Genomic DNA, 21,133 nt, shown 5'->3' on the forward strand with positions numbered 1-21,133 from the left:
GCCAATTTTTAACATTCAAGTGATGTGTTCGGTATGCAGATCTGATAGAAAGTGTCTTGCAGATATTGAGGATGGGACAGAATAGAATAAAGTCTTTGTCTTTAAAAGCATATGTATAGTTTCTTTGGTCTGTCCTGATCAAAATACAAGTGTTCTTTATTACCTTTGGGTCTTTGGAGCTCTACACTTTTTTTCCTTCTCTTGCTCCACCTAGGAAGCTTATTTTATTTTTTGGTGCTTCCAGAACCCAATTTCTTTTCCCTAGGTTAATAATGAATTCTTGAGACTTTTCACAGCTTTCCCTTTCCATTTTTAACAGCAGTATCAAGGAATTGAAAACCGAAGAGTGGTACAGATATTTTTATCTGTTGCTTGAAATGTGTTCTGTATGGGAGCTATAGGAAACAATGCATAATGAGCTTCCAGCCACATGGAATCTCAATAAATCTCTAAGTCTAGTGAACTGTATAGAAAGAGAGAAATAGTGATGTTATAACATGAGCAGGCATTGAGCAGAGCTGTCTAGGTCACTAGATAGCCCAAAAGAAACCCAAACCAAAACAAAAAAAAAACCCCAAGAAACCATAAAAACCCAACAAGTAACAAAAAACCCACCCACCCTCAGAACCCTTCCTTTTCTGCAAAAACTTTTTTGGTTTTAAAGTTTTCTTTAAAACCAAAACTGTCCAAATGGAAGTGTACATGAAGCAGTGAGATAGTTGGTGCCGAGAAGGAATTGCCATCACTTGCTACTTTCCTTCTTGCTGTCTGTGGGCAGTATTGAGAGCAGCAGGACTCCCCAGCAATTTCCACACAGCCAGGTTCATCATTAAAATGCATACAATCTTGGCCATCTTAGTGGGCATAGTGAAAGACTCTGAGTATACAACCTTTAAAAATATAGCACTACTGTAAACTTTTGCCTGTTTATGAAATATCAAAAAGTGAAGTGACACAGCTCAAGTCCTGGGGAGAGACTCTGGGTAATGTAGAAAATGAAATGCAGCACTTTGCCTAAGGCTTTTCAGTGCCTACGCACCCATTTTGTTCCTGTGATAAATCTGCATGTGGCATTTGGAAAGCAAAAAATTGAAAAATGAAAATTTTTCTTCACCCAGTGCTACACTTAATATTCTCAGACTATTACACTTCTTTTTGCTCTCCCTCACCCCCACAATAATTCTTAATACACAGGTATCAGAGGAGTACTAAACATTTGGCTGAATGCAACAGCTTTTATTGGAGCCCTTGTGGTATGTGGGAAATCACACGCTGGAGAGCTACTTTCCCAGAGATAGCAAATTCAGGAGTAATGCTGTCAGAAAAGGCATGTCCTGCCACCGGCTTTTGTTCTCTGACACGGTTGCCAGTGAAGTGAGGGGGCTGCTCACACTGTCTGCCCTGTCCCCTCTTGCCAGCTCAAGGCCATTTGTGAGGGGCAGGTGCCTCGGCTGCAGGGCACGCAGAAACAGCACAGCCACCAGCTGCTCTCTGCCCCTGACTGAGACCAGAGCCAGGACTTGAAAGAATGAAACCCCTATTGACAAGTATTTTGTGGACTGTCTGTGGTTTAGACAAAATCTGCGTGACTTTAGTTTCTAGTTTCAGGTTTGTAGGTGCTTGGGATCTTCTGCTGATGTCTCTCTTGGCAGCTTTGGCACTGTGTGCTCGGATGCTCACCTACTCCTTGTGGCCCTCCAGTCTATGGAATGTGTTTGCTGCTCCTTTGGTATGCTGATGACCATGGTCAGGACTTGGGCTAAAGTGAGTAGGCCTGCTCAGAGAAACATAACATTGCACAAGTAGGGATGGAAACGCTGCACCCATCCCTTTCCTGCAAAACCTGAAGTGGCTGGAAGTTGTAGTACCTTAAAATGGGTGTTACAGTACTGGTCCAGCTGGAGTTTGTTGATTTAGGTCTGATCTGAATTTAATATAAGCTTGTGAAACTGGCTTGAATTGGGCTGATATCAAAACCGATTTTTGAGAGATGAAGCAGAGTGGGGGTAATTTGTATAAATGTCTATTGCCACTGCAGGCGCTGGTGCCAAGGAAAGACAGATGGAGAGTGGAAAATGTCACAGGGAAGGGGGATGGGACCTGCGAAGTACCTATAAACTTAAGATTTGTACCTGTAAATAAACCTTCAGTGGCAGCTAATAAACAGAGGGACAATTTTCTAAATTCTAAATTAGAAGGAAAAGTGTCAAGTGATACAGATATTAATCATGCTTAAAGTATTTCCAAGAAATAAAATTTAATCCAGAAAGAAAGCCAAAAAAAACCAAAGCAAAGCTGATCATCTGAAGGTGAAATGGAAACTAAAGGCAGTGCCAAGGTTAAGGCTTATTTTTGTCTCCTGCCCGTGTATTATCATGGAGGAAAAAGCAGAGACTTGTTTTTTGCCTGCCACAGAACCAAGCTGGACAAGGTGATTAAGGAATACTTTAGGATTGGATCTGAAGGATCAAGGAGATGGATTGTTACTTGCCTTGGAAGAGGTGGGGATGGGGGAGAAAATAGAGAGTGAAACACGTGGAAAACATCTGGTCCAAGGAGGCATTTTAGAGTTAACTTAGGCAGGAGGGAAGGAGGAGCATCTGTGCAGTGTGCAGGGACCACCAGGGCTGCAGTGATAAACAGGAGAGAAAAGGAGGCAGAGCTAGGATAAGGCTTCAGCCAAATCAAAGAATTAGGCAGGGGGAGGACCCAGACTGCAACTTTGTGACCAAGAGACCACGCTGGTCTAGAGTGAAAGTGTAAATTTGGAGTGTCTGTGGGTAGTGCACTGCCTTGGAGTTAGACTCATCCCAAGGAAAGGAGCAGAGTGCTTTCTTTGGATTTGTGCTGAAAGTGGGGTAGGTGGTAAACATACAGAACCTTTTATCAGAAATGGTGTGTCCTTCATGGAGGGGGAGATATCACCCTGTAATCAGGAGGAAAATTATCTGCCTGGAGAACATTAAGCCAGCCAAAGAAGAATGGTGCTAGATTAGGGCTTTGAGACTTTCCTCTCTTCCTTGGAAGTAAATTCAGGTCTTTGTTTCTTGCTCTTTAGAAGGGCCAAGTGCATTGCTCTGGAAGTACAAGCTTACTTGTTCCCAAATACCTGGTTTCTTGAACCTGAATTGTTCTCTTGGCTTTTACTTTGTTGCACTGAACTGTAAAAGATCTTTTAGGTTCTTCTGTGGATCTGTGGTTTCAGGACTGGTGTAAACTAATTCAAGTCCTGGCTGCTACTGAAAGAATATGGTCCTATCCCAACTTCACCCTTACTTTGTGTTGATGTGACATGATCAGCTGAACTGAGAATGAATCCAGCTGAAAACTTACCCAGCTAAGAAAAAATGGAGTCTCGTAGACATGGGGAAGCTACTATGTGCCTTTGTCAAACAGGAGGAATAACCAGCTGCAACTTTCCTGGAATTGCTGATTAGCTTTTTGTATGTGACCCTGAGGCCTCTGGTACTGATAAAAGCTTTTGCTTTATGTAAATCAGTGATCTGATAATATGTGGTATCTCCCAGGTCCTATTTTTCTGGAAAGTAAATTTTACCCCCACATACATTGCTGAACTTATGCTGTCCTTGTTTCTCTCATTGTCTGACTTCATATCCTTTACATGGTGTTCATGGGAGACTGATCCAAAGCTCATTGAAAGCAGTAATGTGATACATGTTACTGATAGCAGACTTTGGATCAGAAATAAATCCATTCATTATGCCTCGTGGTTGTACTGTTTATACTCCACAGCTCAGTTTCTGTATCCCATGGTGTATCAATAAAGACAAAATAAAATTCATCCTATGCAGCCCATTGCCTCTATTACCCTTGAATTTATTGGTAGTTCTTCCTATACTTAGAGGACTCCTAGAATTGATCTTATCCCTGTTTTCCTTTTTTTGGATGAAGGCATCTGAAAGTGCTTGTACAATAATTATACTCAAACAATTCCAGTTCAGCTCTTTCCATGGTTGTGCTACACCACCATTATCATAATGAGACGCAAGAAATTGTGGGATTGCAATTGTGGGATTGCTTCCTTGCAAGTTGAAAAGAACTATCCACACATGGCCAGTTATTATACTGGATTTTGGTTGGGACTGATGTCTTTTTCCATCCTAGGTGGGCTGGAGAAAGAAAACCAGCTAAACTTTCCATGAACCACATTAAAAGAAAGTTTTGCTTCCCTGGTGAGAAAAGCCACTCCCAAAGCAGAGTGCTGTCAGGGTGGGTGGGGAAGGGAGCCGGAAGGGAGAGGCTTCACAATCCAGTGAACAGATTGGGACTGTTGAGGTTCTGCTCAGCATCTAAGATGCTTGATCACATTGCCTCAGCTGGCCAGTTTTCCGAGTTAGGTCAATCTCAGTTTGCTTCCATAAAGTGTGTGCATTTTTTTTTTTAATGGATTCTGAGAAATGTGAACCTTCTTTGCTCAGGGAAAGTATTAAAATATCCCATGGAACTTCAGATTAAGCCTTGCAGTTTGTGGTGACCTCAGTCAAAATGAACCTTATCTTCCATGGTCATGTAAAATGCAGGGCATAGACAACTTGCTGCTCTCTGTTGAAGTTCTTGTTTCTTTACATGGTAACGCAGTTGAGGAACGTGTTAGTACATTAGGCTCAAAGTGGGAATTGAGAGCTTATCCAAAAGTATTGCACGTAGAATCTAGGGTTGTGTCTGATTTCTCAGGCCCATTGATTAGCCTGCAGATGCTAGTTAAAAGGCAGTAGCCCATTACCACTTTTTAGGGATTTGTGATGAGAGACCAGTCAAGATAGATGTTGTTCACCAACAGTTTTTGGTGATCTTTTTCTCTGTGGAAACACAAAGCTGTTTTTCAAGACAGACTGCAGAAATGGATTGAAAAAGTAAAATGTGGCAGAATTTGGGAAAGATCCCATGGACACCTTGATTATGTCATAGAAACATTGGTCTAAAGCCCAAGTTAATAATCTTATGTATCTTAAGTTAATAATTACAGGTATTAATAAAATCACTGTGAATTTTCCAGAGATAATAGCATCTCTAGTAATACAGTGCATGCTATTCCAGAACCAAAAGTCTAAGGTTGTGTTTTTGGTGCATTTGGCCATCTAGTCTATTTATAGTGCAGCTCCCCTCTCCCTCTCAGTATTGAATTTGAATAATTGTGTATGTTTCCAGAAGAAAACAATTGGGAATGTGAATTGTATAACAAAATGTGGCAAAAGAAGATCTTGTGTTTTAATGTCAGGAATAATTGCATTATGTTTCCAGAATGAGACAGAAAGTTTTCACTTCTCAGCTTTGAAATCCCTTCCTTTGCTTGAAAAATTGATCTCCTTTCTTCTGTTTCCTCTTCCTTGATCTAAATAGCTTTCTTCTCCTTTCCTTTTCATCCCCTTGCTCCACCCAATGGAAAAGAGGGTAAAGAGAAAACAGAATTGGGAGAAATTCACTGGTATCCCAAACTTGATTTATTACTTTAAAAAAATGTATTTTTAAAATGAGACAAGATGGAAACTTTGAGGAGCTGCACAGAAAATCTTATTGGATTACAGCTGCTGCAAAAGTTTATTATACTGTTTCAGCTCATTATACAGGTGTAACTCTCATCAACTGGGCCTGCTGAAAGTTATCCATTTGCACCTTCAAACATGACAGCAACTTTCCAGATCTGTAAAAACACTTGTGTTTGAAGGCTTTGTGCTAAAGTACTTGTTCAGAGGAAAATGGTATTTATTGAATGCCCATTTTCCTCTGTAACACCTTAGGGACATCCTATCCAGCTATTGAATGATCAGAAGTCTGCTTATTTGGGGGGATTTTAATGAAGTTGCTTTATGAAGAGGAATGCCTGTGCATACAGAAGCATCCCAGAATATGTCCCATTGGTATTGATCTCTCATTCATCTACTGAACAGAATGTATGATTGCCCCTTGGCTGTTGTTTCCATAACCAACATTCCACTGAGTTGCACCTACTGCACTTAACTCCATCAGTCATTTCCTTAATATCTTCTTATATAAGAGTGTAGTTGCAGCTAAAGGAAGATTTGCTGTAAGCCCCTCTGGATTCCTCTTGATTTACCATGCAACTTTTAATTAAAAGAAGGAAAGAAGGGGTGAGGAAGAGAGGTCTCATCTGTTTTAGTCAAGTTGTGAAATAGGGAAGATAAGACTGCATCTAGGAAATTGTAATTGTCACAGTTACTTTTAATTCTGTTGGTTCTCTAGCAGTAGCTACATAAGAGAGTGAAAAGGAGAAAGGATGGACCTGACAGGAACAGGAGACTCAGACTCAAAGCTTCCTGCCATAAATGGATTCAAGATCAGGACCTGGAGATTATTGATTAAGGTCTGGGCAGGGGGAAAGAGAACACCTGTTCTTGTTCTATCATGCTCTACCCTGCCGGGGAGGGGATGGCACTTACACTTCAGGTTGGGTGAAGTGAGAGAGGGGATAGAAGTAAGAAGTGAACCCTTCTTTACATTTGTGTCTCCACCATTTTTCAGCCTGTTAGCACTGGAACACTCTGATTTTTCCCAAAAGGCTATTTCAGGGAGCCTTACACAGGAAATGTGCATTTTCCCAGGTGGACCAAAAAGTCTGTCATTCATTTCTGGTGACCACACCATCTTTATGTACAAACATAAAGATCTTGACCAGCCCACATTTTAGAAAACAGCTTTCTCTTTGTGGAACTCTTCTGCAGCTTGAAGGATGTATCTGTCAATGATGGCATCAGAACTTTTTTGAACATGAAGACAAATCCTGACCAAGAGAGCAGGATCAGACAGTAACCTGGATTACTAAACAAGAAGTGACTGAAAATGGACAGCGTCGGTATTTTACAATGTGGACAGAAAGCAGTAAATATTTATCTGTCCTTTCCTTCCCTTTGAAATAAACACTTAAGACTCTGCTGTCGTTCAGATAATCTGTTTCTATACTAACCCCTCTCTTTAAGGGAGACATCTATTTCCTATTACAACCATATAGAGGCCCTGAACTAAAATATTTTGCATGCCTTTGCAGGCCTCCAGGAAACATTAAACACATTGAGACAGACAAAAAGCTCTGAAGCCCCTGTTTAAAATTAGGAGCAGAGAAGTGAAACAGGGGTTTTTGTTCTGATTTTATCAGACCTGATATGAAAAAAATCACAAGTCAATTTACTTATTTTGCTTAAAAGTATCTTGTTTCTCAGTATTAATTCAAACAAGCTGTTGTACCAGCAAGGCCAGGGGGCAGTTACCCTTTTACCACACAATGGCCACTCTGAGAGTATTTTTTAAATATATCTCTTATTTTAAAAAAGGCAAACAACAGAACAACAACCTTGATTGCACAATCTATTTGCTAGTTGCTGCTCTGAGAAGAACCAGCTTGCCTAACACCTAAAAATGCTATTTGATAATACATAAAAAGCACAAATGTATTTAAAATAGGTTTGCTGCAGTAAGATTTCACTATCAGCATGCTTTAGTTTTTGCAACTGTAGGCAAAGAGAGAGCAGAAAATAGGAGTAATAGCTGCTGAAATCATTGTGGAAAAGCTCCTGTTAGTAAATAACTTTGCCCATTAAAGTAGATAGGGGAGTAGTTATACTGGAGTGAACAGTGACAAGTTCAGAGGTTTGAAAGGGTGCTGCCCTTTAGAAGTAGAAAGTCACTTCAGGATGACTTTTATGGATAGTACATATCTTCTGAATTGTGGTTACCAGTCAAAATTTCCGAAGGATTGTGCTACTCTGGGCCTTGATGTACATAGTTAGTTCCCCATCTGTGAAATGGACCCAATAATACAGACAATTTCTCATTAAGGAGTGTTGTGAAAACTAGAAATGGGAGTAAGAGAATGGGCACAGTTGTGGTTCAAAGATCCTTCTAATGTAGACTGCTGCTCTGGCAGTGGTCAGTGTCACTGGTTTAGGGGAAAGATTAATGTGGAGGGAAAATTCAAATTGTTACCATACCTGAGATATCCACACCTTCTAGTAACTTGTGGTCAATAGCTTCCCAAGCCAAAAATTCTAGGATTAGAACTGTTCTTTCATTTTTTTGAATTTCATTTTCTGAGTTCGCTCACATAGTGGACTTCCACAAGATTGTAGGCAGCAAGCTCTGCAATCATTCTATGAATGATGTGAAAAATAACTTCCTTTTGTTTATATTAAAACTTCTGCCTAAATATTAGGTTCAGTGTCCCTTAGTTCTTGTTACCAGAAGGAATAGGCTGCCATTCAGAGATTAGCATTTTTGGTGCATTTCATGATTGAATTGAATGCTCTCTCATTTCCCCTCTGCCAAGTCTTTCTCAGACTGAAGAATCCTTGTTTATCCAGTGTCTCACGGTCAAGCACTTGAGGAGTTTTCATTGTTCTTACCTTCTTCCTCTGTTCTTTATCTAGTTTTAACTTCGAGGTGCTAATCTGTAGGAGACATGCTATCAATTCTAAATGTTGCTATCAGTGAGGTCATATTTGTTGTTTGCCTGGGACTTCTTGTGGGAAGTAATTTGAGATTAATATTACATTGTGCGAAGACTTAAGTGTTATACAGCACATGTGTATTTGTACTAAAGCTTGCATGGTGGAGAGGGAGATCTGTTAGGGACCTGTTTTCCCCTAGTGAGATGTGATGATTTTGTAAACGGAGAGCTCACTATCCACTGTTATTTTTATTATTAAATGGAGCTGGAGTCACTTTCTTAAAGAGCAATGCCAGATGAAGAGTGAAGTTCAAAAGAAAAATTATTTTTCTGGGACTCCAGAATGAAATGAGTTTACACCTATGAAAGTTAACAAAAAATTCCTTAGACATCCTCTTCCTTTCTACAGCAGCTGTTTCCACTCTGTATTTTAATGAGTGGGCTGAACTAAAGTCTTTGGGGAAGGGCTTCCCCCTCCCTCCCCCCTTTTTAGTATCCCTATGTAAAAGGCTGCCCTACAGTATCACGCTCTGTGCTTCTGTTCAATGAGTAAATGCCTATGGCTGGATGGTCCAAAGGAATGGCTGCATCATGTTCTCAGCTAGTCAAGCTCCTTAATGCAATATTTTAAAATTTTTCTTGGATATTCCACGGATGTGCTTTTGGCTGCGAGAAGTAAGTATTTAAAACTGCCGAAGGTTTAGGACCTTTCCGATCTCGTATACATTTTCTGCTGTAAATAACTTGCAGAGTATTTGCTGCTTTTGGGGGTAGATTTTGTTTCACTTACTTAATTTTATATTTCCTGTTAACTGTTTGTGTACGTTCAGAACAATTTTTACTTTCCTTAAAGTTGCATATTGAGATTCTTGGAGGAAAGTAACTGAAATAGTGGTGTCTATGAAGTGTAGTGGAAAGTATTGTTTCCCTTTTGCTGTTAAACAAAATGAGACTGACTTATCACTACAGATGTTATTTCCAAACTACTTTCTGAGTCCCCTACTTCTTGATTCATCTCTGCCAACTGAATGACTTAATTTTTTTCATTCTGGTTGTGTAGTTTTATTCAGAGTCCAATCAGTCCCTCTTATGTGTGCTGAGAACATCTGCTTTGCAAGCTTCTGTGTGCTGTCATAGTGATACAATAATTCTTCTGTCTTTTATATGATTTCTCATATGAAGCTGAACTGAGAAAATGGTGAAAGCAGCAGCACTTTTTTTTCCTTCTGCTCTAGATTATGTTCACTGAACTCAGCAAATAGCAGAATTCCCCCTGGAGTACTGGGAAACAGCCCAAACTCACTACGGTTGCGTTTTGCTCGACTGTTCTTGTTGTAGGCTTTTCTTTTTTTTTTCCCTCTTTCTCTTTTATGATCTGCTGAAATTCTTTCTGTTGTAACTGCATTCCTGATCGATCGCATTCTCAGATAGGCATCTCTTGCCTGTTAAATTTCCCCAAATGAATATCCTGAAAAAAAGTAAGAGATGCCATGCATAAACTGCAAATTCAAGTTGAGATTTTTTTAAACCTAAACCGAAAGTAAGATGGGCTCATTTTTAAGCCTGCTTAATGTTTAATTAATTTGTGGCTTAAATTATTGTCTTAATTAACAGAAAGTCAAGGATGACCTTAAGCCTTTGAAACTTAAGTTTGAGTTTGATTCTAGATTTCCCATTTGCAGCTGGAACAATTTAGGGCCAGACTCAAACTTGATGATTTGACTCAATAATTAGTAGCACATTTCAAACATTTTGAATGAGACCTAGGGTTGGGTCTTTCTTAGTTATTCTGGCATAAATATGGGAGAAGTCCTTTCATTTCAAAAGTTCGAGTGTCTGTGAGCATCCAGATGCTTGGACTTTAGGACAAGCATTGTGATTGGTATCAGGACAGATTCTTCATTCTTGTTTTCCAGTTTTATTCTACTCCAGTAATCACCTGCATCTGTCCTTGCAGTATTTACCTCACCTGAGATTGGCATGGCAGTATGGCCACGAGTAGCCTGTGTTGTGGAGAGAGACCAGCAACTGCTCTTGGGTACTGGGGTTCTTTCACATGCTCTGGTTTAAGAAATTAAAACTGCAGCTAATCTGGATTTCATTTTGGCATAGCTCCAGGCTGTGAACAGCCCCTCTGTTCTAGTTGGGAAAACCAAGATCAAATTAAGCAGAGAGAGGTTATAGTAGATCCAGGATCATTTAAAAACCACCTTGGTTTAGGTAGATTTGGATGATAGCTGGAGATAGGAACCCTGTCTCGTTCTTATGACTGACTTAAACTTTAATGCTTCCTTTAGGTATTCATCCTCTTGCTTAGTAATTTATGGTCATTCTGAAGGGCTGGAGCTGCATTATATATTGTTGCACATAAAAGGCTCCCTGCTGCTGCTCCCAAGTGGAGTCCCACTCTGCAGCATCTGTAAGTGCTTTCCCAGTTCTCCCATCATGGCTTGAGATGGCTGCTAATGGTCTGAGTTCAGGAGGCTGAGCAACCCTGAATACCATGACTCAGTTTTCTGTTAAGTTTTTCCAGAATATTTTCTTGACACTTAAATGACAAAGTTTGTTATTCTGCAACTTCCTAAGGCATAGAGTTCAACAGAGGCAGTCATTTAGAGAAAGAGCCAGAACCCAGAGTGTGGCTAATAGCTTTTAAAGCACCTTGTAGACAGCTTACTGCCTGCTCTGCAGGAGAGATTTCCATTGAGACTCCTTTGAGGTGACTGAATGGTCTCCCCTTATGTAAAAGATCCTCTCTATATGGCCATCATAAGATGATTTACTGTCTTGCACACCTATGGTCTGTGGCCAACAAGTGAGAGAAATAACTGCATGGAGGCATAGCTGGGCACAGCAGCCTTGTCCAGCCTCCCCTGTGGCAGCTGAAAATGAGCTTTGGCAGTGAACTGAGGCTCACTAAGAGGAGCAAGTTTAATATCTAACTCTGTGTGATCTCTGGCATTTTATTTCATCTGTGTTCATTAAATTTCCCTACCTATGAATGATAGGCAGTAATGATGCTTCATGTGTCTGTACAGTTTGATAAGATGTCTAGTTTTATAACACCTAGCGCATTAGGGATAGGATTTGACTGGACCTTTAGGTACTGCTGTGATATAAAATATTGCACTATGAAACCTTTCAGGTAACGACTTTATCTTTATTTACCCATATAAAAGCATATGCTGAATTAATGAACTGCTAAAGCTTTTTTAGAGAAGAGTCATATCTGTCACACAGAGCATGTCTTTTTTTCTTCTCTTCAATCAATACAGAGAAATGAGAGATTTGTCTCTTATGTTTGATTGTAATTTCTGGTAATATCTAAAGGAAGGGAGGCATAGATTTAAATATTGATGTCCCTTACTAAGCACACTACAGTAATGTTTAGCACATGATTATGTGTTAATATAACTTTTTAAATTATTTTTAGATTTTATTAAAACCTGTTGGCTCTGTGTGAGGTAGGTTCCCCACGACCAGGAGCACATAACTCAGGCTGTCCTTTTTTATAAGAAATCCCAACCAGCCCTGACTTGATTAGTTTTTGAATTCCCACAGTTGTATATTCTGAGCAACCAAGACTTCTAGGACTCACTTAATTTTCACAGAGAATAGACTCTGAAGTCTGGGTTTTTTTGTCTATATCTCATAATTTTGCCAGGTTATGAGAAGCTTTTGGCACTCAAATCTTTGCTAATCTGTTTTGCAGCTTGCTCTCAGACACCTCTTCAGAGTTTTCATCCTCACTCAGTGCCCTAATATGTTCTATGTGACAAACTAGAAAAAGATTTATAGACAGTATTACTTGTCTATGATTTTCTGTGTGATGTGGAAGTGAAACTTACAGCATTTTGTGAAATTAATGGATTTGTTGAAGAATAGACTGCATAGAAAGGCTGTCATTCATGAAGTAATGAAAAGATATAGGTGCATTTTTCTTTCAATATATACAGTATTCTTATTCTTCCCAAATTATTCATGTCACAAAGTCAGGATAGCTTTGGTAGGAGAGAAGGTGGGATTCTTAGAAGTAAAGGAATGATTAATGATGCTGCCAGAAGTCAAATGGCAGTGGGAATCACTTAGGACCTATATTTTTCTGTGTTACACTTCCTAAATTATTTTGTGACTGGACAAACAAAGGCACACTTTCTGTTTGGGATCTGTATGGCTGCAGGTAGTGGCATAGATCAGACTCCATGATGAGGGCCGTGACTTGGATTTACACCAATGGAACTGAGACTTAAGAGCATTTGAAATTTATTATTCTGGGTTGATACAGCAGTAAATCTCTGCTCTTGAATCATGATTCTGTGGTGGTATTGATATAAATGTTGTCTGGAATATTCCGGGAGAGTATGAAAAATAAATGTTAAAATCTGGTTGGTTTCAGGTGGAGAGACTGAGTACTTAATACAACGACAGAAGTCCAGAGCTTTTATAGTGTATTGATTAAGTTCTTAAGCATTTGACAAGGAGACCAGCAGTTTTAGTTCTTTTTTTTTTTAATTGAGAAAATGAGATGCTGCTTTCTATTGCAGTGATTGCAGAAGGCTGGGAATAAAGTTTAGATTTCCTGAATTCCAGTTCCTTAATGAGCTCTGTGAGAGTGCCCCTGAATTATCTTCAGGGAGGAGATATTCCACTGAATTGTGATTATTTAGCAACTCTCTGAATCAGAACATCCTAAAAGGTTTGAAAGGGAGCATCATCAGAAAATCTGTTTTTCTAAAGGCAGGTCTGGTAGTCTTCTAAAATAAGGTGGAAGGGAGGAAACTTATTGAATAATTCTCTTTGCGCCATTCAGTATTACCAGGGGAAGAATGTTGTCCATGGTAAATTCCACATGCTTCTGGGTAATGTCTTATCATTGTGTAAGCTTCTTTACAATGTTTCCTGTGTCCTGGATATTTTCTTAATGTTGTGTTGGATTTTTGCTCCTTTCTTTAATGTCTGTTTCATATAGGGAAGAGGAAGATAGCTGTAATGTTCTCCCCATAAATCATGTGCTGTGAGAGGAGATGTGTTTGTGGTTTTCTTGTGATCAGTGACTCTTAAAAATGGCAGAACATCACTGTTTTGTGCACACTTATGGGTTGTATTAAAGAAATTGTCCAAGAATAATCATAGTTTTTGGCATGTACAAGCTTGGCAGAAAACTTGTCTGCAGATAACACACAGCACTATTACTTTGAGTGTTGGGGGTAGGTTTTTTGTGTTTGTGAAGCTGTTTGTTTGTTTTGTTGTTTTAAATAATGTCAAAAGATTTCCTGCAGGTTTTGATGTGCTAAGCTGTATTCGAACAGCTTTGGGGGCACATTGTGTGTAATTGAGTTTATAGACTTGTCCAAAACCTCAGATTATGACCTCCCACACAGAAATGGGAGCACATCTATCACATTTTCAGTAGCAAGGGGAAGCATGCTGTCTCAGAGCCATTTAAAATGCTTTTATTTCATATTTGCCAAGTTCTTCTATTCTCTGTAGGTTTTAATGGCTCAGACCTCTGGAAACTCTTCCATACATGGTTAAAGTGTAACCACTGATGGCAGAGGGAGGGGGGAGGGAAGAGGGATGATGCAGGGAGCAACCTACTGAGCTGATAGAATTTTAAACAAACTTGGGTGGTTTTGTTGAGACAGCATTTCAGCCCCAAGTCATACATATATATTTACATGCAGGGCATTTCTCAGTCATAATCATGCTGGAAGCCAGAGAAATTAAGTATCCATATAGAGTGCATGCAGTAGGTTGATATCCAGCAAGGGTAGATAGCCTCAATGCCCCTTCCATCCAGGCCCATCTTCTTAGCCAGGATCCTTTCTGGAATCCTATTTCTACAAGATTCCTTCAGCCTTTCTGCCCTTGTCCATCTTTTACACACATTATTGGAATAGCTTGATTAATATTGCCATCTTCTAATGGTGGGAACCCTTTGCATATCTATCTTGTTCTCCCCTTAAAGTAGCTTGTCATGGACAGCACTTACTTTTGAGCAGCTTGATGATAGGTCATCAGCATTGGATCAAATGTTGTACACCATTTCTATTTTAAAAATGTCCTTTAAAATAATTTAAAGACTTCTGTGTAACTGAGCCCTCTTCCAAGCTAGAAATATAATGAGGGATTGATTTGGTCTAGTGCTCACTTATGTTAGATGAACTGAGTTGTTCTCTGTCGCAAGCCTGTTGGTCATATTGCTCAAATAACCTGCTTGTTTTGGGTGGAATTTTCAAAAGCACACAGCAGTTGTGTGAGTCTATTCCCTTCAAGCTGATGGGAGCCTAGTTCTTATTTCCACTAAGACTTCGTTACACTGCCTGGCAGGGTCAAAATACGCAAAACTAGGCTTTTTACCCTACCACAGGAATATAAAGGGATCCCATGGAAATGCGAATCTGTGACTGACAATTTTTCCATTGACTTCAGTGGAAGAAAGACTAAACAAACAGATTCCCTTTTTAATAATTTCAGCTTTGGCTTCTGTGTTTTCCTAATATAAAAATAAGCCTAGTGTCATGTACCTACTTCATTTACCTACAAATGCGACAAAGCTAATGTATGTTTGTCCAGCTGTTTAAAGATGTTCAAAGCCGCCTAAGTGTTCACTTGTGTCGTTAACTTGAACTAACCTTCTCATCAGTAAAAATTTTCTATTGTATTGTATCTCGATGAGAAATATCCTAAATTCAAGTAATTCAGTTTAGTAAGACAATATGCTGTTCATGAATTTAAGAGCAGCCTCACATGTGGTGAGGACTTCTGCTGTGCAGGACTGTATCGTTGCAGGAGGGTGTTGGGTCCATGTCAACCATGCTGCAGGTCACAAGACTCGTGGTGGGAGCCAATTTGTTTCTGTCCCAACGCTACAAGAATCTATCAGTTGTTAATGGTATTTTGTAACGGATCCTTGCAAAAGTTCAAAAGGACACGAGGATCACTGTCTTCTAAATGTCATGTGTATTTTGCAGACTGATAATGAAGCATTTTGTTACCCGATGAACTGCCTTTTCTTCTTCTTTTGATATTCTAGAGCTCAAATTAATACCACTCTGTAGCTTAGGATCACATTGCTCAATTTATACTACAACTGTTAGGAATAAAAATAAAAATATATTTTAAGTGTTATTGTTACATGAGCTGAAATAGTTGTTATATAAATTCAGAGACTACAATAGTAAGCATTCAATTTAATTGGAACATACAAATATGTACTAGCAGATGCCTAAAAACCCTTGCCTGAAAGAGAAATCTGCCTACAGGAGCAACTGCCTTGCAGTCAGTGGACTTGCTTGGAAAAGGCTGTTTGTGTATAAAATTGCAAAATCAAATCCTAAATAAAAAATGCAGCCTGGTTATTCTGCGCAAGTGTGGGGTTGCATTGCGACACAGGGCTTTTGCCATCTCTTTAAATAGATTAATATGGTGCAAAAAAAGGTCATGGTCTAAAATGTTACTTCAGGAAACACCTAATTCCATTTCCATTCTGTAATGTTGCCTCTGGATTTACATGATCAATAATGTACAAAAACTTTCACAGACATAATCTATATTTATTTCTTTTGGTGTTGTATTTTTTATCTGTCAACATCAGAATCTGTCAACCACAGGATCCACCACAACAGCCTATTAAATACAGCTGATACTGAAAGTTCCTGGAATGCAGACTGATTTTACAGTTAGTAAAGACTACCTTGGGTTTGTTAGCACAGGAGCAGTAAAGCAGGTTGGAAATGAGTAAATCTGCACTTTTCTGGTAACTGTGTTACTAGCTGAGAGGACTACTTACCGTCTCTGGGGTCCAGTGCAGCATATGTTAAGCAGCTTATGTTTAAATGCATGATACCTTATTTGCCACACTATTACAATTTGTACAGCTGTCAGATCTCCCAGTACTCCAAAGATATTGTATCCAGAGACCACCAGTAGTTAATGACCGTCTTTAGGACTATGGCTGAAGCCAGGGTGCAGATTATTTCCTCTGAGGAATATAGACCCTAACACAGCTTTTATGAGATGGGCCCTGACCTCATCTCTGTCAGAGCAAAGAGGGGTGCCAGGATTTTAGTTAGTTTGAATGCACAACCACACAGTCCCCATGGGAGCTTTGTGAAGGTGAAAGGTTGACCCTGTTATGAAGCTGCTGTTTTACCCTTCCAGACCTTCCACTTTCACCAAGGAAGTGCTGTTTGTCATTTGGTCAGTAATCTTAATGCTGCAGGATCCTGAATATTCCAGCATAGCCTATATTGGTCTGTATTTTAATTACAACCATATTTCCAGTCTGGAATCGACCCCTTTAGCTGTGATATTTCCCCCAGATATGGTTGGCTTCTAGTAATCTCACTGCCAACACAAACCACAACTTTAAAACCCACACATTTAAGTCTATTACAAGCTGACACTACCCAGCTCTGCATATACTGTTCTGATGGGAGAAGAAATCTGTGGGGCTGTTCATTGCCAGTTGTTCCATTTCCTTCTGTAAAGGTTTAAGTGTCTCCATGTAGCAGGGAATGAGAACAGCCCTGAAAATGTGTGCTGCTGCCTGTGTGCTGTGATCCACATGTAGCTAGATGTCATGATCTTGGCTGCTGCCACCTGAGGCTGTGAGCGATTTTATTGCTGTGATTCCTAGAGGAAATTCACATCTCTGTTAAAAAACCCTAGGTTTCCAGGCTCTTTCCATAATGAGTAGATAAATAAAAGCACTGCCATATGGTGATTTGTTCCAGCTTATGTGTTCGTTGTAGGACAGGATTACTTGTCCCTTTAAAGCCCTTGTCGCTCACCATTGACTACAGAGGCAACTGTCTACATGCCTGACATTTTACTAATTCCAGTTAGGTGAAGTGGATCCTACCATTACTATTTGTCTCTCATGTTTGTTCATGTGAAATGTCCATGTTTAGAATCAGTAGCATCTTGAATGCGGATTTATGAATGTCCTGGATGTGTATGTGCTGATTTACAAGCCACACTTTGGCAAAGTGGGTTTTGTTGAGGATTCTTACTGTGGGAAAGGAACGAGTAGCTGGTCACATTGGGAAATGGAAAGTACTGGGTTGTGTAGAGATAATGAAAACTACAGCTTTCTGCAAGATCTAAAGTTTCTGAGAATTGAAAAATATCAGGTTTTTTGTGTTACAAATGCTTTGAGTGCATATCTTCAGTGGTTACTTAGACCTGAGTGGGATTTAGCCTTTTAGCACGTGTCCAGTTGTTAATTAGGAAGAAGCAGTTCTGCTCTGGACATATCACATAATTATTGTGAAGTCTTATCATTATGAATTTTCAAAATATGTAAGTATCCAGAGCAAGCTAGGGTAAAGTTAAATCTATTTAGTAAGGTCCAATGGCACTTGCATAAGGGGTGTCCTTCTTCAGAAGCCCAAAACTGTAGCTGTTTACATCCTTAAAGTTACAGTACTGCTTAGCTCTGTGTCCATGACCTCTTTCACTGAACAGAATTAAATAGTTGCAGGGACAAATTCTTGTTTTTCAGCTTTATGAAACCTGTACCTGCTGATATCCAAGCCATACTGTGTTTTCCTTAACATAGAGAATGTCAGGAGACCAAATTTATATTTCCATCAGGAGGGCTGGTGTTCTGTTTTTAGTAACTTATTGAGGGGGGTGGGAAGAAGGAGTTGTAGTAAGATACTGTGTCCTTGTCTATTAGCAGTGATGGATTTCACTCTGTCATCTGCTGAATTACTTCACTGATGTGACCTGAGCTGTTTCCTGGTAGGGACTGTTTGAATGGAAGGTGCTTCTATGCGTGTATGATGAGTTGCTCTTCACAAGACACTGAGCAGGTAACTTGTTTCACACAGTCCAATAAAGCTGTGATATAGAGGTGACTTCTGCTCACTTCTAGACTGGCTTCAAGATCCTGTTGTCATAGAACAGTTATTGTGTAGAGAGTGATTATCCTCAGAGTCATCTAATTTCTTCATTATATTGTTTGTGTACTCCTCTAGGCATGCTTCTGGAGTGTCTCTGTTGAAGGGAGTCAACACTTTGCTGTATAAGCATATTAATTAATTCCTATTATCTTTATTGTAGACATGAAACCCCAAATCACTTTGCTTATTTAGAGAAGCAGAACCTGGAGAGGGTTTGCTGTATTATTAAGGATGCTCTTTGCAATTCCAGTAGTCTACTGACAGTTGAGTGCACTGTAGACACAGTTGATTGGGCTGCTTGTGGTTTCCTTTGGAGATTGAGGCAAAACATCCCGCTGATGCTTCGAATTTCTCCATTGACAGAGCGAGGACAACTGTTGCTTAGTCCCAGCAAGAGGGACTTTTCAGCTGAGAGTTACTATGAGGTTGTTAAGATGACTGATGTTAGAGAAATGTATCATTTTGTTCTGACTGAAATGCAGCATTGCTTTTCCCCTTGTAATTCTTTAAGAAGAGAGTTCCAGGACTTCAGCGCTTACAGCAATTCTCCTACCCCATCTCTATGCAAGTTCTTGCTATTTGTAACAGAATAGTTTCCATTTGTCATGAGAGACTATTTCTAAGCTTTGCTCATTAGTTAGGACTGGAATATATCACTTTATTTGTTTCTGTAGATGCTTTCATCAGAAACCAAGTCCAGATGTAGAAGGTTGGCAGTAGATCAGGCTGAACTACCAGAGGTTTTGCTGAGACTAAATAAGGCTTAAATATTTTCATTCTATTTCCTCTTCACCTTACTTATCATGCCGGCATTGACAGAAGCAAGGCTGCTTTCCTGAGTGCTGAGCACTCTTCTGCACGATCAGTAAGTGCTGTTAGCAGTGTTTAAAATACAACAGACTTGTTGGTGCAAGAGAGAAACAGGGGTTTAAATAGCTAATGCTTCTTGTTTTGGCAAGCCTATTAAGATGTCAAGTGGCTCCTACAGTGGACAGGATTCTGGGACCTGCAGTAGCACAGTCCTGACATTTGGAACTGGCAGCCAGCCCTGGAGGTGACAGTGCGCTCAGTCTGTTTTCACAGTGCTTCTCCTCACAGGTCTATATCTGGTAATAGGCTGCCTGCCGCTGGCAATTTGCATGGCAATCCCCACTAATTGCCAGCACTGTTTTCACCTGTCAGGAGCAATTCCTAATCAAGCACTGCCTCTCTGCAACTCTGGGCAATTACCATGTGTGTTACAAGATATAATAATGTATGGTCATTGGTAAACCACAGCATTGTACTGACTTTTGCCTTCTGCAGCCCAAAGAATGCTGGTGGAAGGCAACTTGCTGCAAGATGCTGCAACGTGGCTACTTTTCTGTGTGCAGGAGCCAAGAGTGAGCAATGGTTTACACTTGGAGTGGAGTGTGTGACAGAATACTGCTTCAAGGCTGCTGATGCCACCGAAAGGGTCTCACAGTGAGACAATTAACTTGAAGTAACCCTCTCAGAATAAAAGAGACAATGTCCAACCCCTCAAACTAAGGTCTTGGAGCAGTGTGGGCTTTATGGAAAGTGCTGTTCTAATTTTCAGCCGCTGAGTTAGTAAAACAGCATGACTTGGCATCTAGCTATAGAAAACGTTGGGAAGGATACTGCTTGCCAAATATGTGAAGCATTTGTGTGATTTACTTCAGCAAAGACGTGAAATACATCCTACTCAGTCTGAGCTAAGGAGGAACCCTGGGGCCAGGAAAGCACAGAGTTCTGAATGCCAATGGCAAGTGGAAAAGCTGTGAATTCCCAAGGAGGTGCCTATTGCCAGCCTGTGGCAGTGACAGACCTACCTCTGGATCGAGCCCCTAGGACAGTTCTCTGTGTGACACAGTGGGATGATTAGATTTGGTAGAATATGAAAGCGAGCTTCAGCTTCTGTTTCAGTAGAGCTCCTGCAGTGTTTTGTGGAGCACGGGGTGCTGTTGGAACTTCCAACTGCTAGTTAACTGCAGATACTATTTGAGTTACCAGTATCAAATCTGTTGAATCATCTGTGTATGGACTTTTGACTTGTGAAAGCTCTAAGTTAAAATTTGTCCTTTGCTTGTCTAGAGTTAGGCTTCCTGAATGCTTTCCTCTGAGTTATGTCGATGATGAGGAGAATAAAACAGGCCAGAATACATCCAAATTTGGTTCACAGAAGTTACTAGAGTAGAAATTGTTTGCATTGTAGAATTTTGTCTCCTTCCAGGAAATGCATGTACCAGAGACCCCAGTGAATCAGTCAGTCTTCTATGGAAGATCTCCTTCTGTACAACTGAGAACTTACTCTGAGATATGTAATCCAAACTGCATTAAAATCTGTTCAGTTACCCTCCTCTTCACAAAGTGCCTGCAGCATTCCTCTTTCCCTCTTGCTACATGATGGTTTCCTGATAGCAAAGCAAGAGAGGATTAATTAGTACAATGTCAGGTCCATGAGAAGAACATTTAATTGGTACACTGTGATAGAAATGTGTGTGTGCTGTGAATGTAAGTTATGGAAAAACTGCAGCTTCTGGACACAGATCACTCCACCTTCCGCAATCTCTAAAAAGAAACAGCAGGATCCCAGAGCATGGCTATAACTGCACTGACACAACCTTGGTAAAGTTAGTAATGGATCAAATTTCATACCAGTTCCTCAGCACATCAACTTTCATTTCATCAGCTCCTTCCTTTTTCAAGGACCTTGATCTTACCCCTGTTAAACAAAGAGATGCTGCTTTATTGCTTTTGAAATGGGGCTCAAGTATTTGCTTACATAAAAATGCCTTGAAAT

At 40.0% G+C, this 21,133-nt stretch overlaps 1 protein-coding gene across 8 annotated transcripts in view; it reads left to right on the forward strand.

Annotated features, from left to right (window-relative positions):
* Positions 1-21,133, forward strand: part of SORBS1 (sorbin and SH3 domain containing 1) — a 160,744-nt gene that overhangs the window by 42,330 nt on the left and 97,281 nt on the right. Inside the window, exon 1 of one of the 8 annotated variants that reach the window (XM_038140929.1) lies at positions 4,250-9,094. The exons of the other annotated variants lie outside the window; for them this stretch is intronic. The gene's annotated coding sequence lies outside the window, so the exon portion shown is untranslated. Of the gene's footprint in view, positions 1-4,249; positions 9,095-21,133 lie in introns of those variants that run through there. 8 annotated transcript variants of the gene reach the window in all.

The sequence above is a fragment of the Motacilla alba genome, chromosome 6 (genome assembly GCF_015832195.1).
Source record: "Motacilla alba alba isolate MOTALB_02 chromosome 6, Motacilla_alba_V1.0_pri, whole genome shotgun sequence".
NCBI classification, from domain to species: domain Eukaryota; kingdom Metazoa; phylum Chordata; class Aves; order Passeriformes; family Motacillidae; genus Motacilla; species Motacilla alba.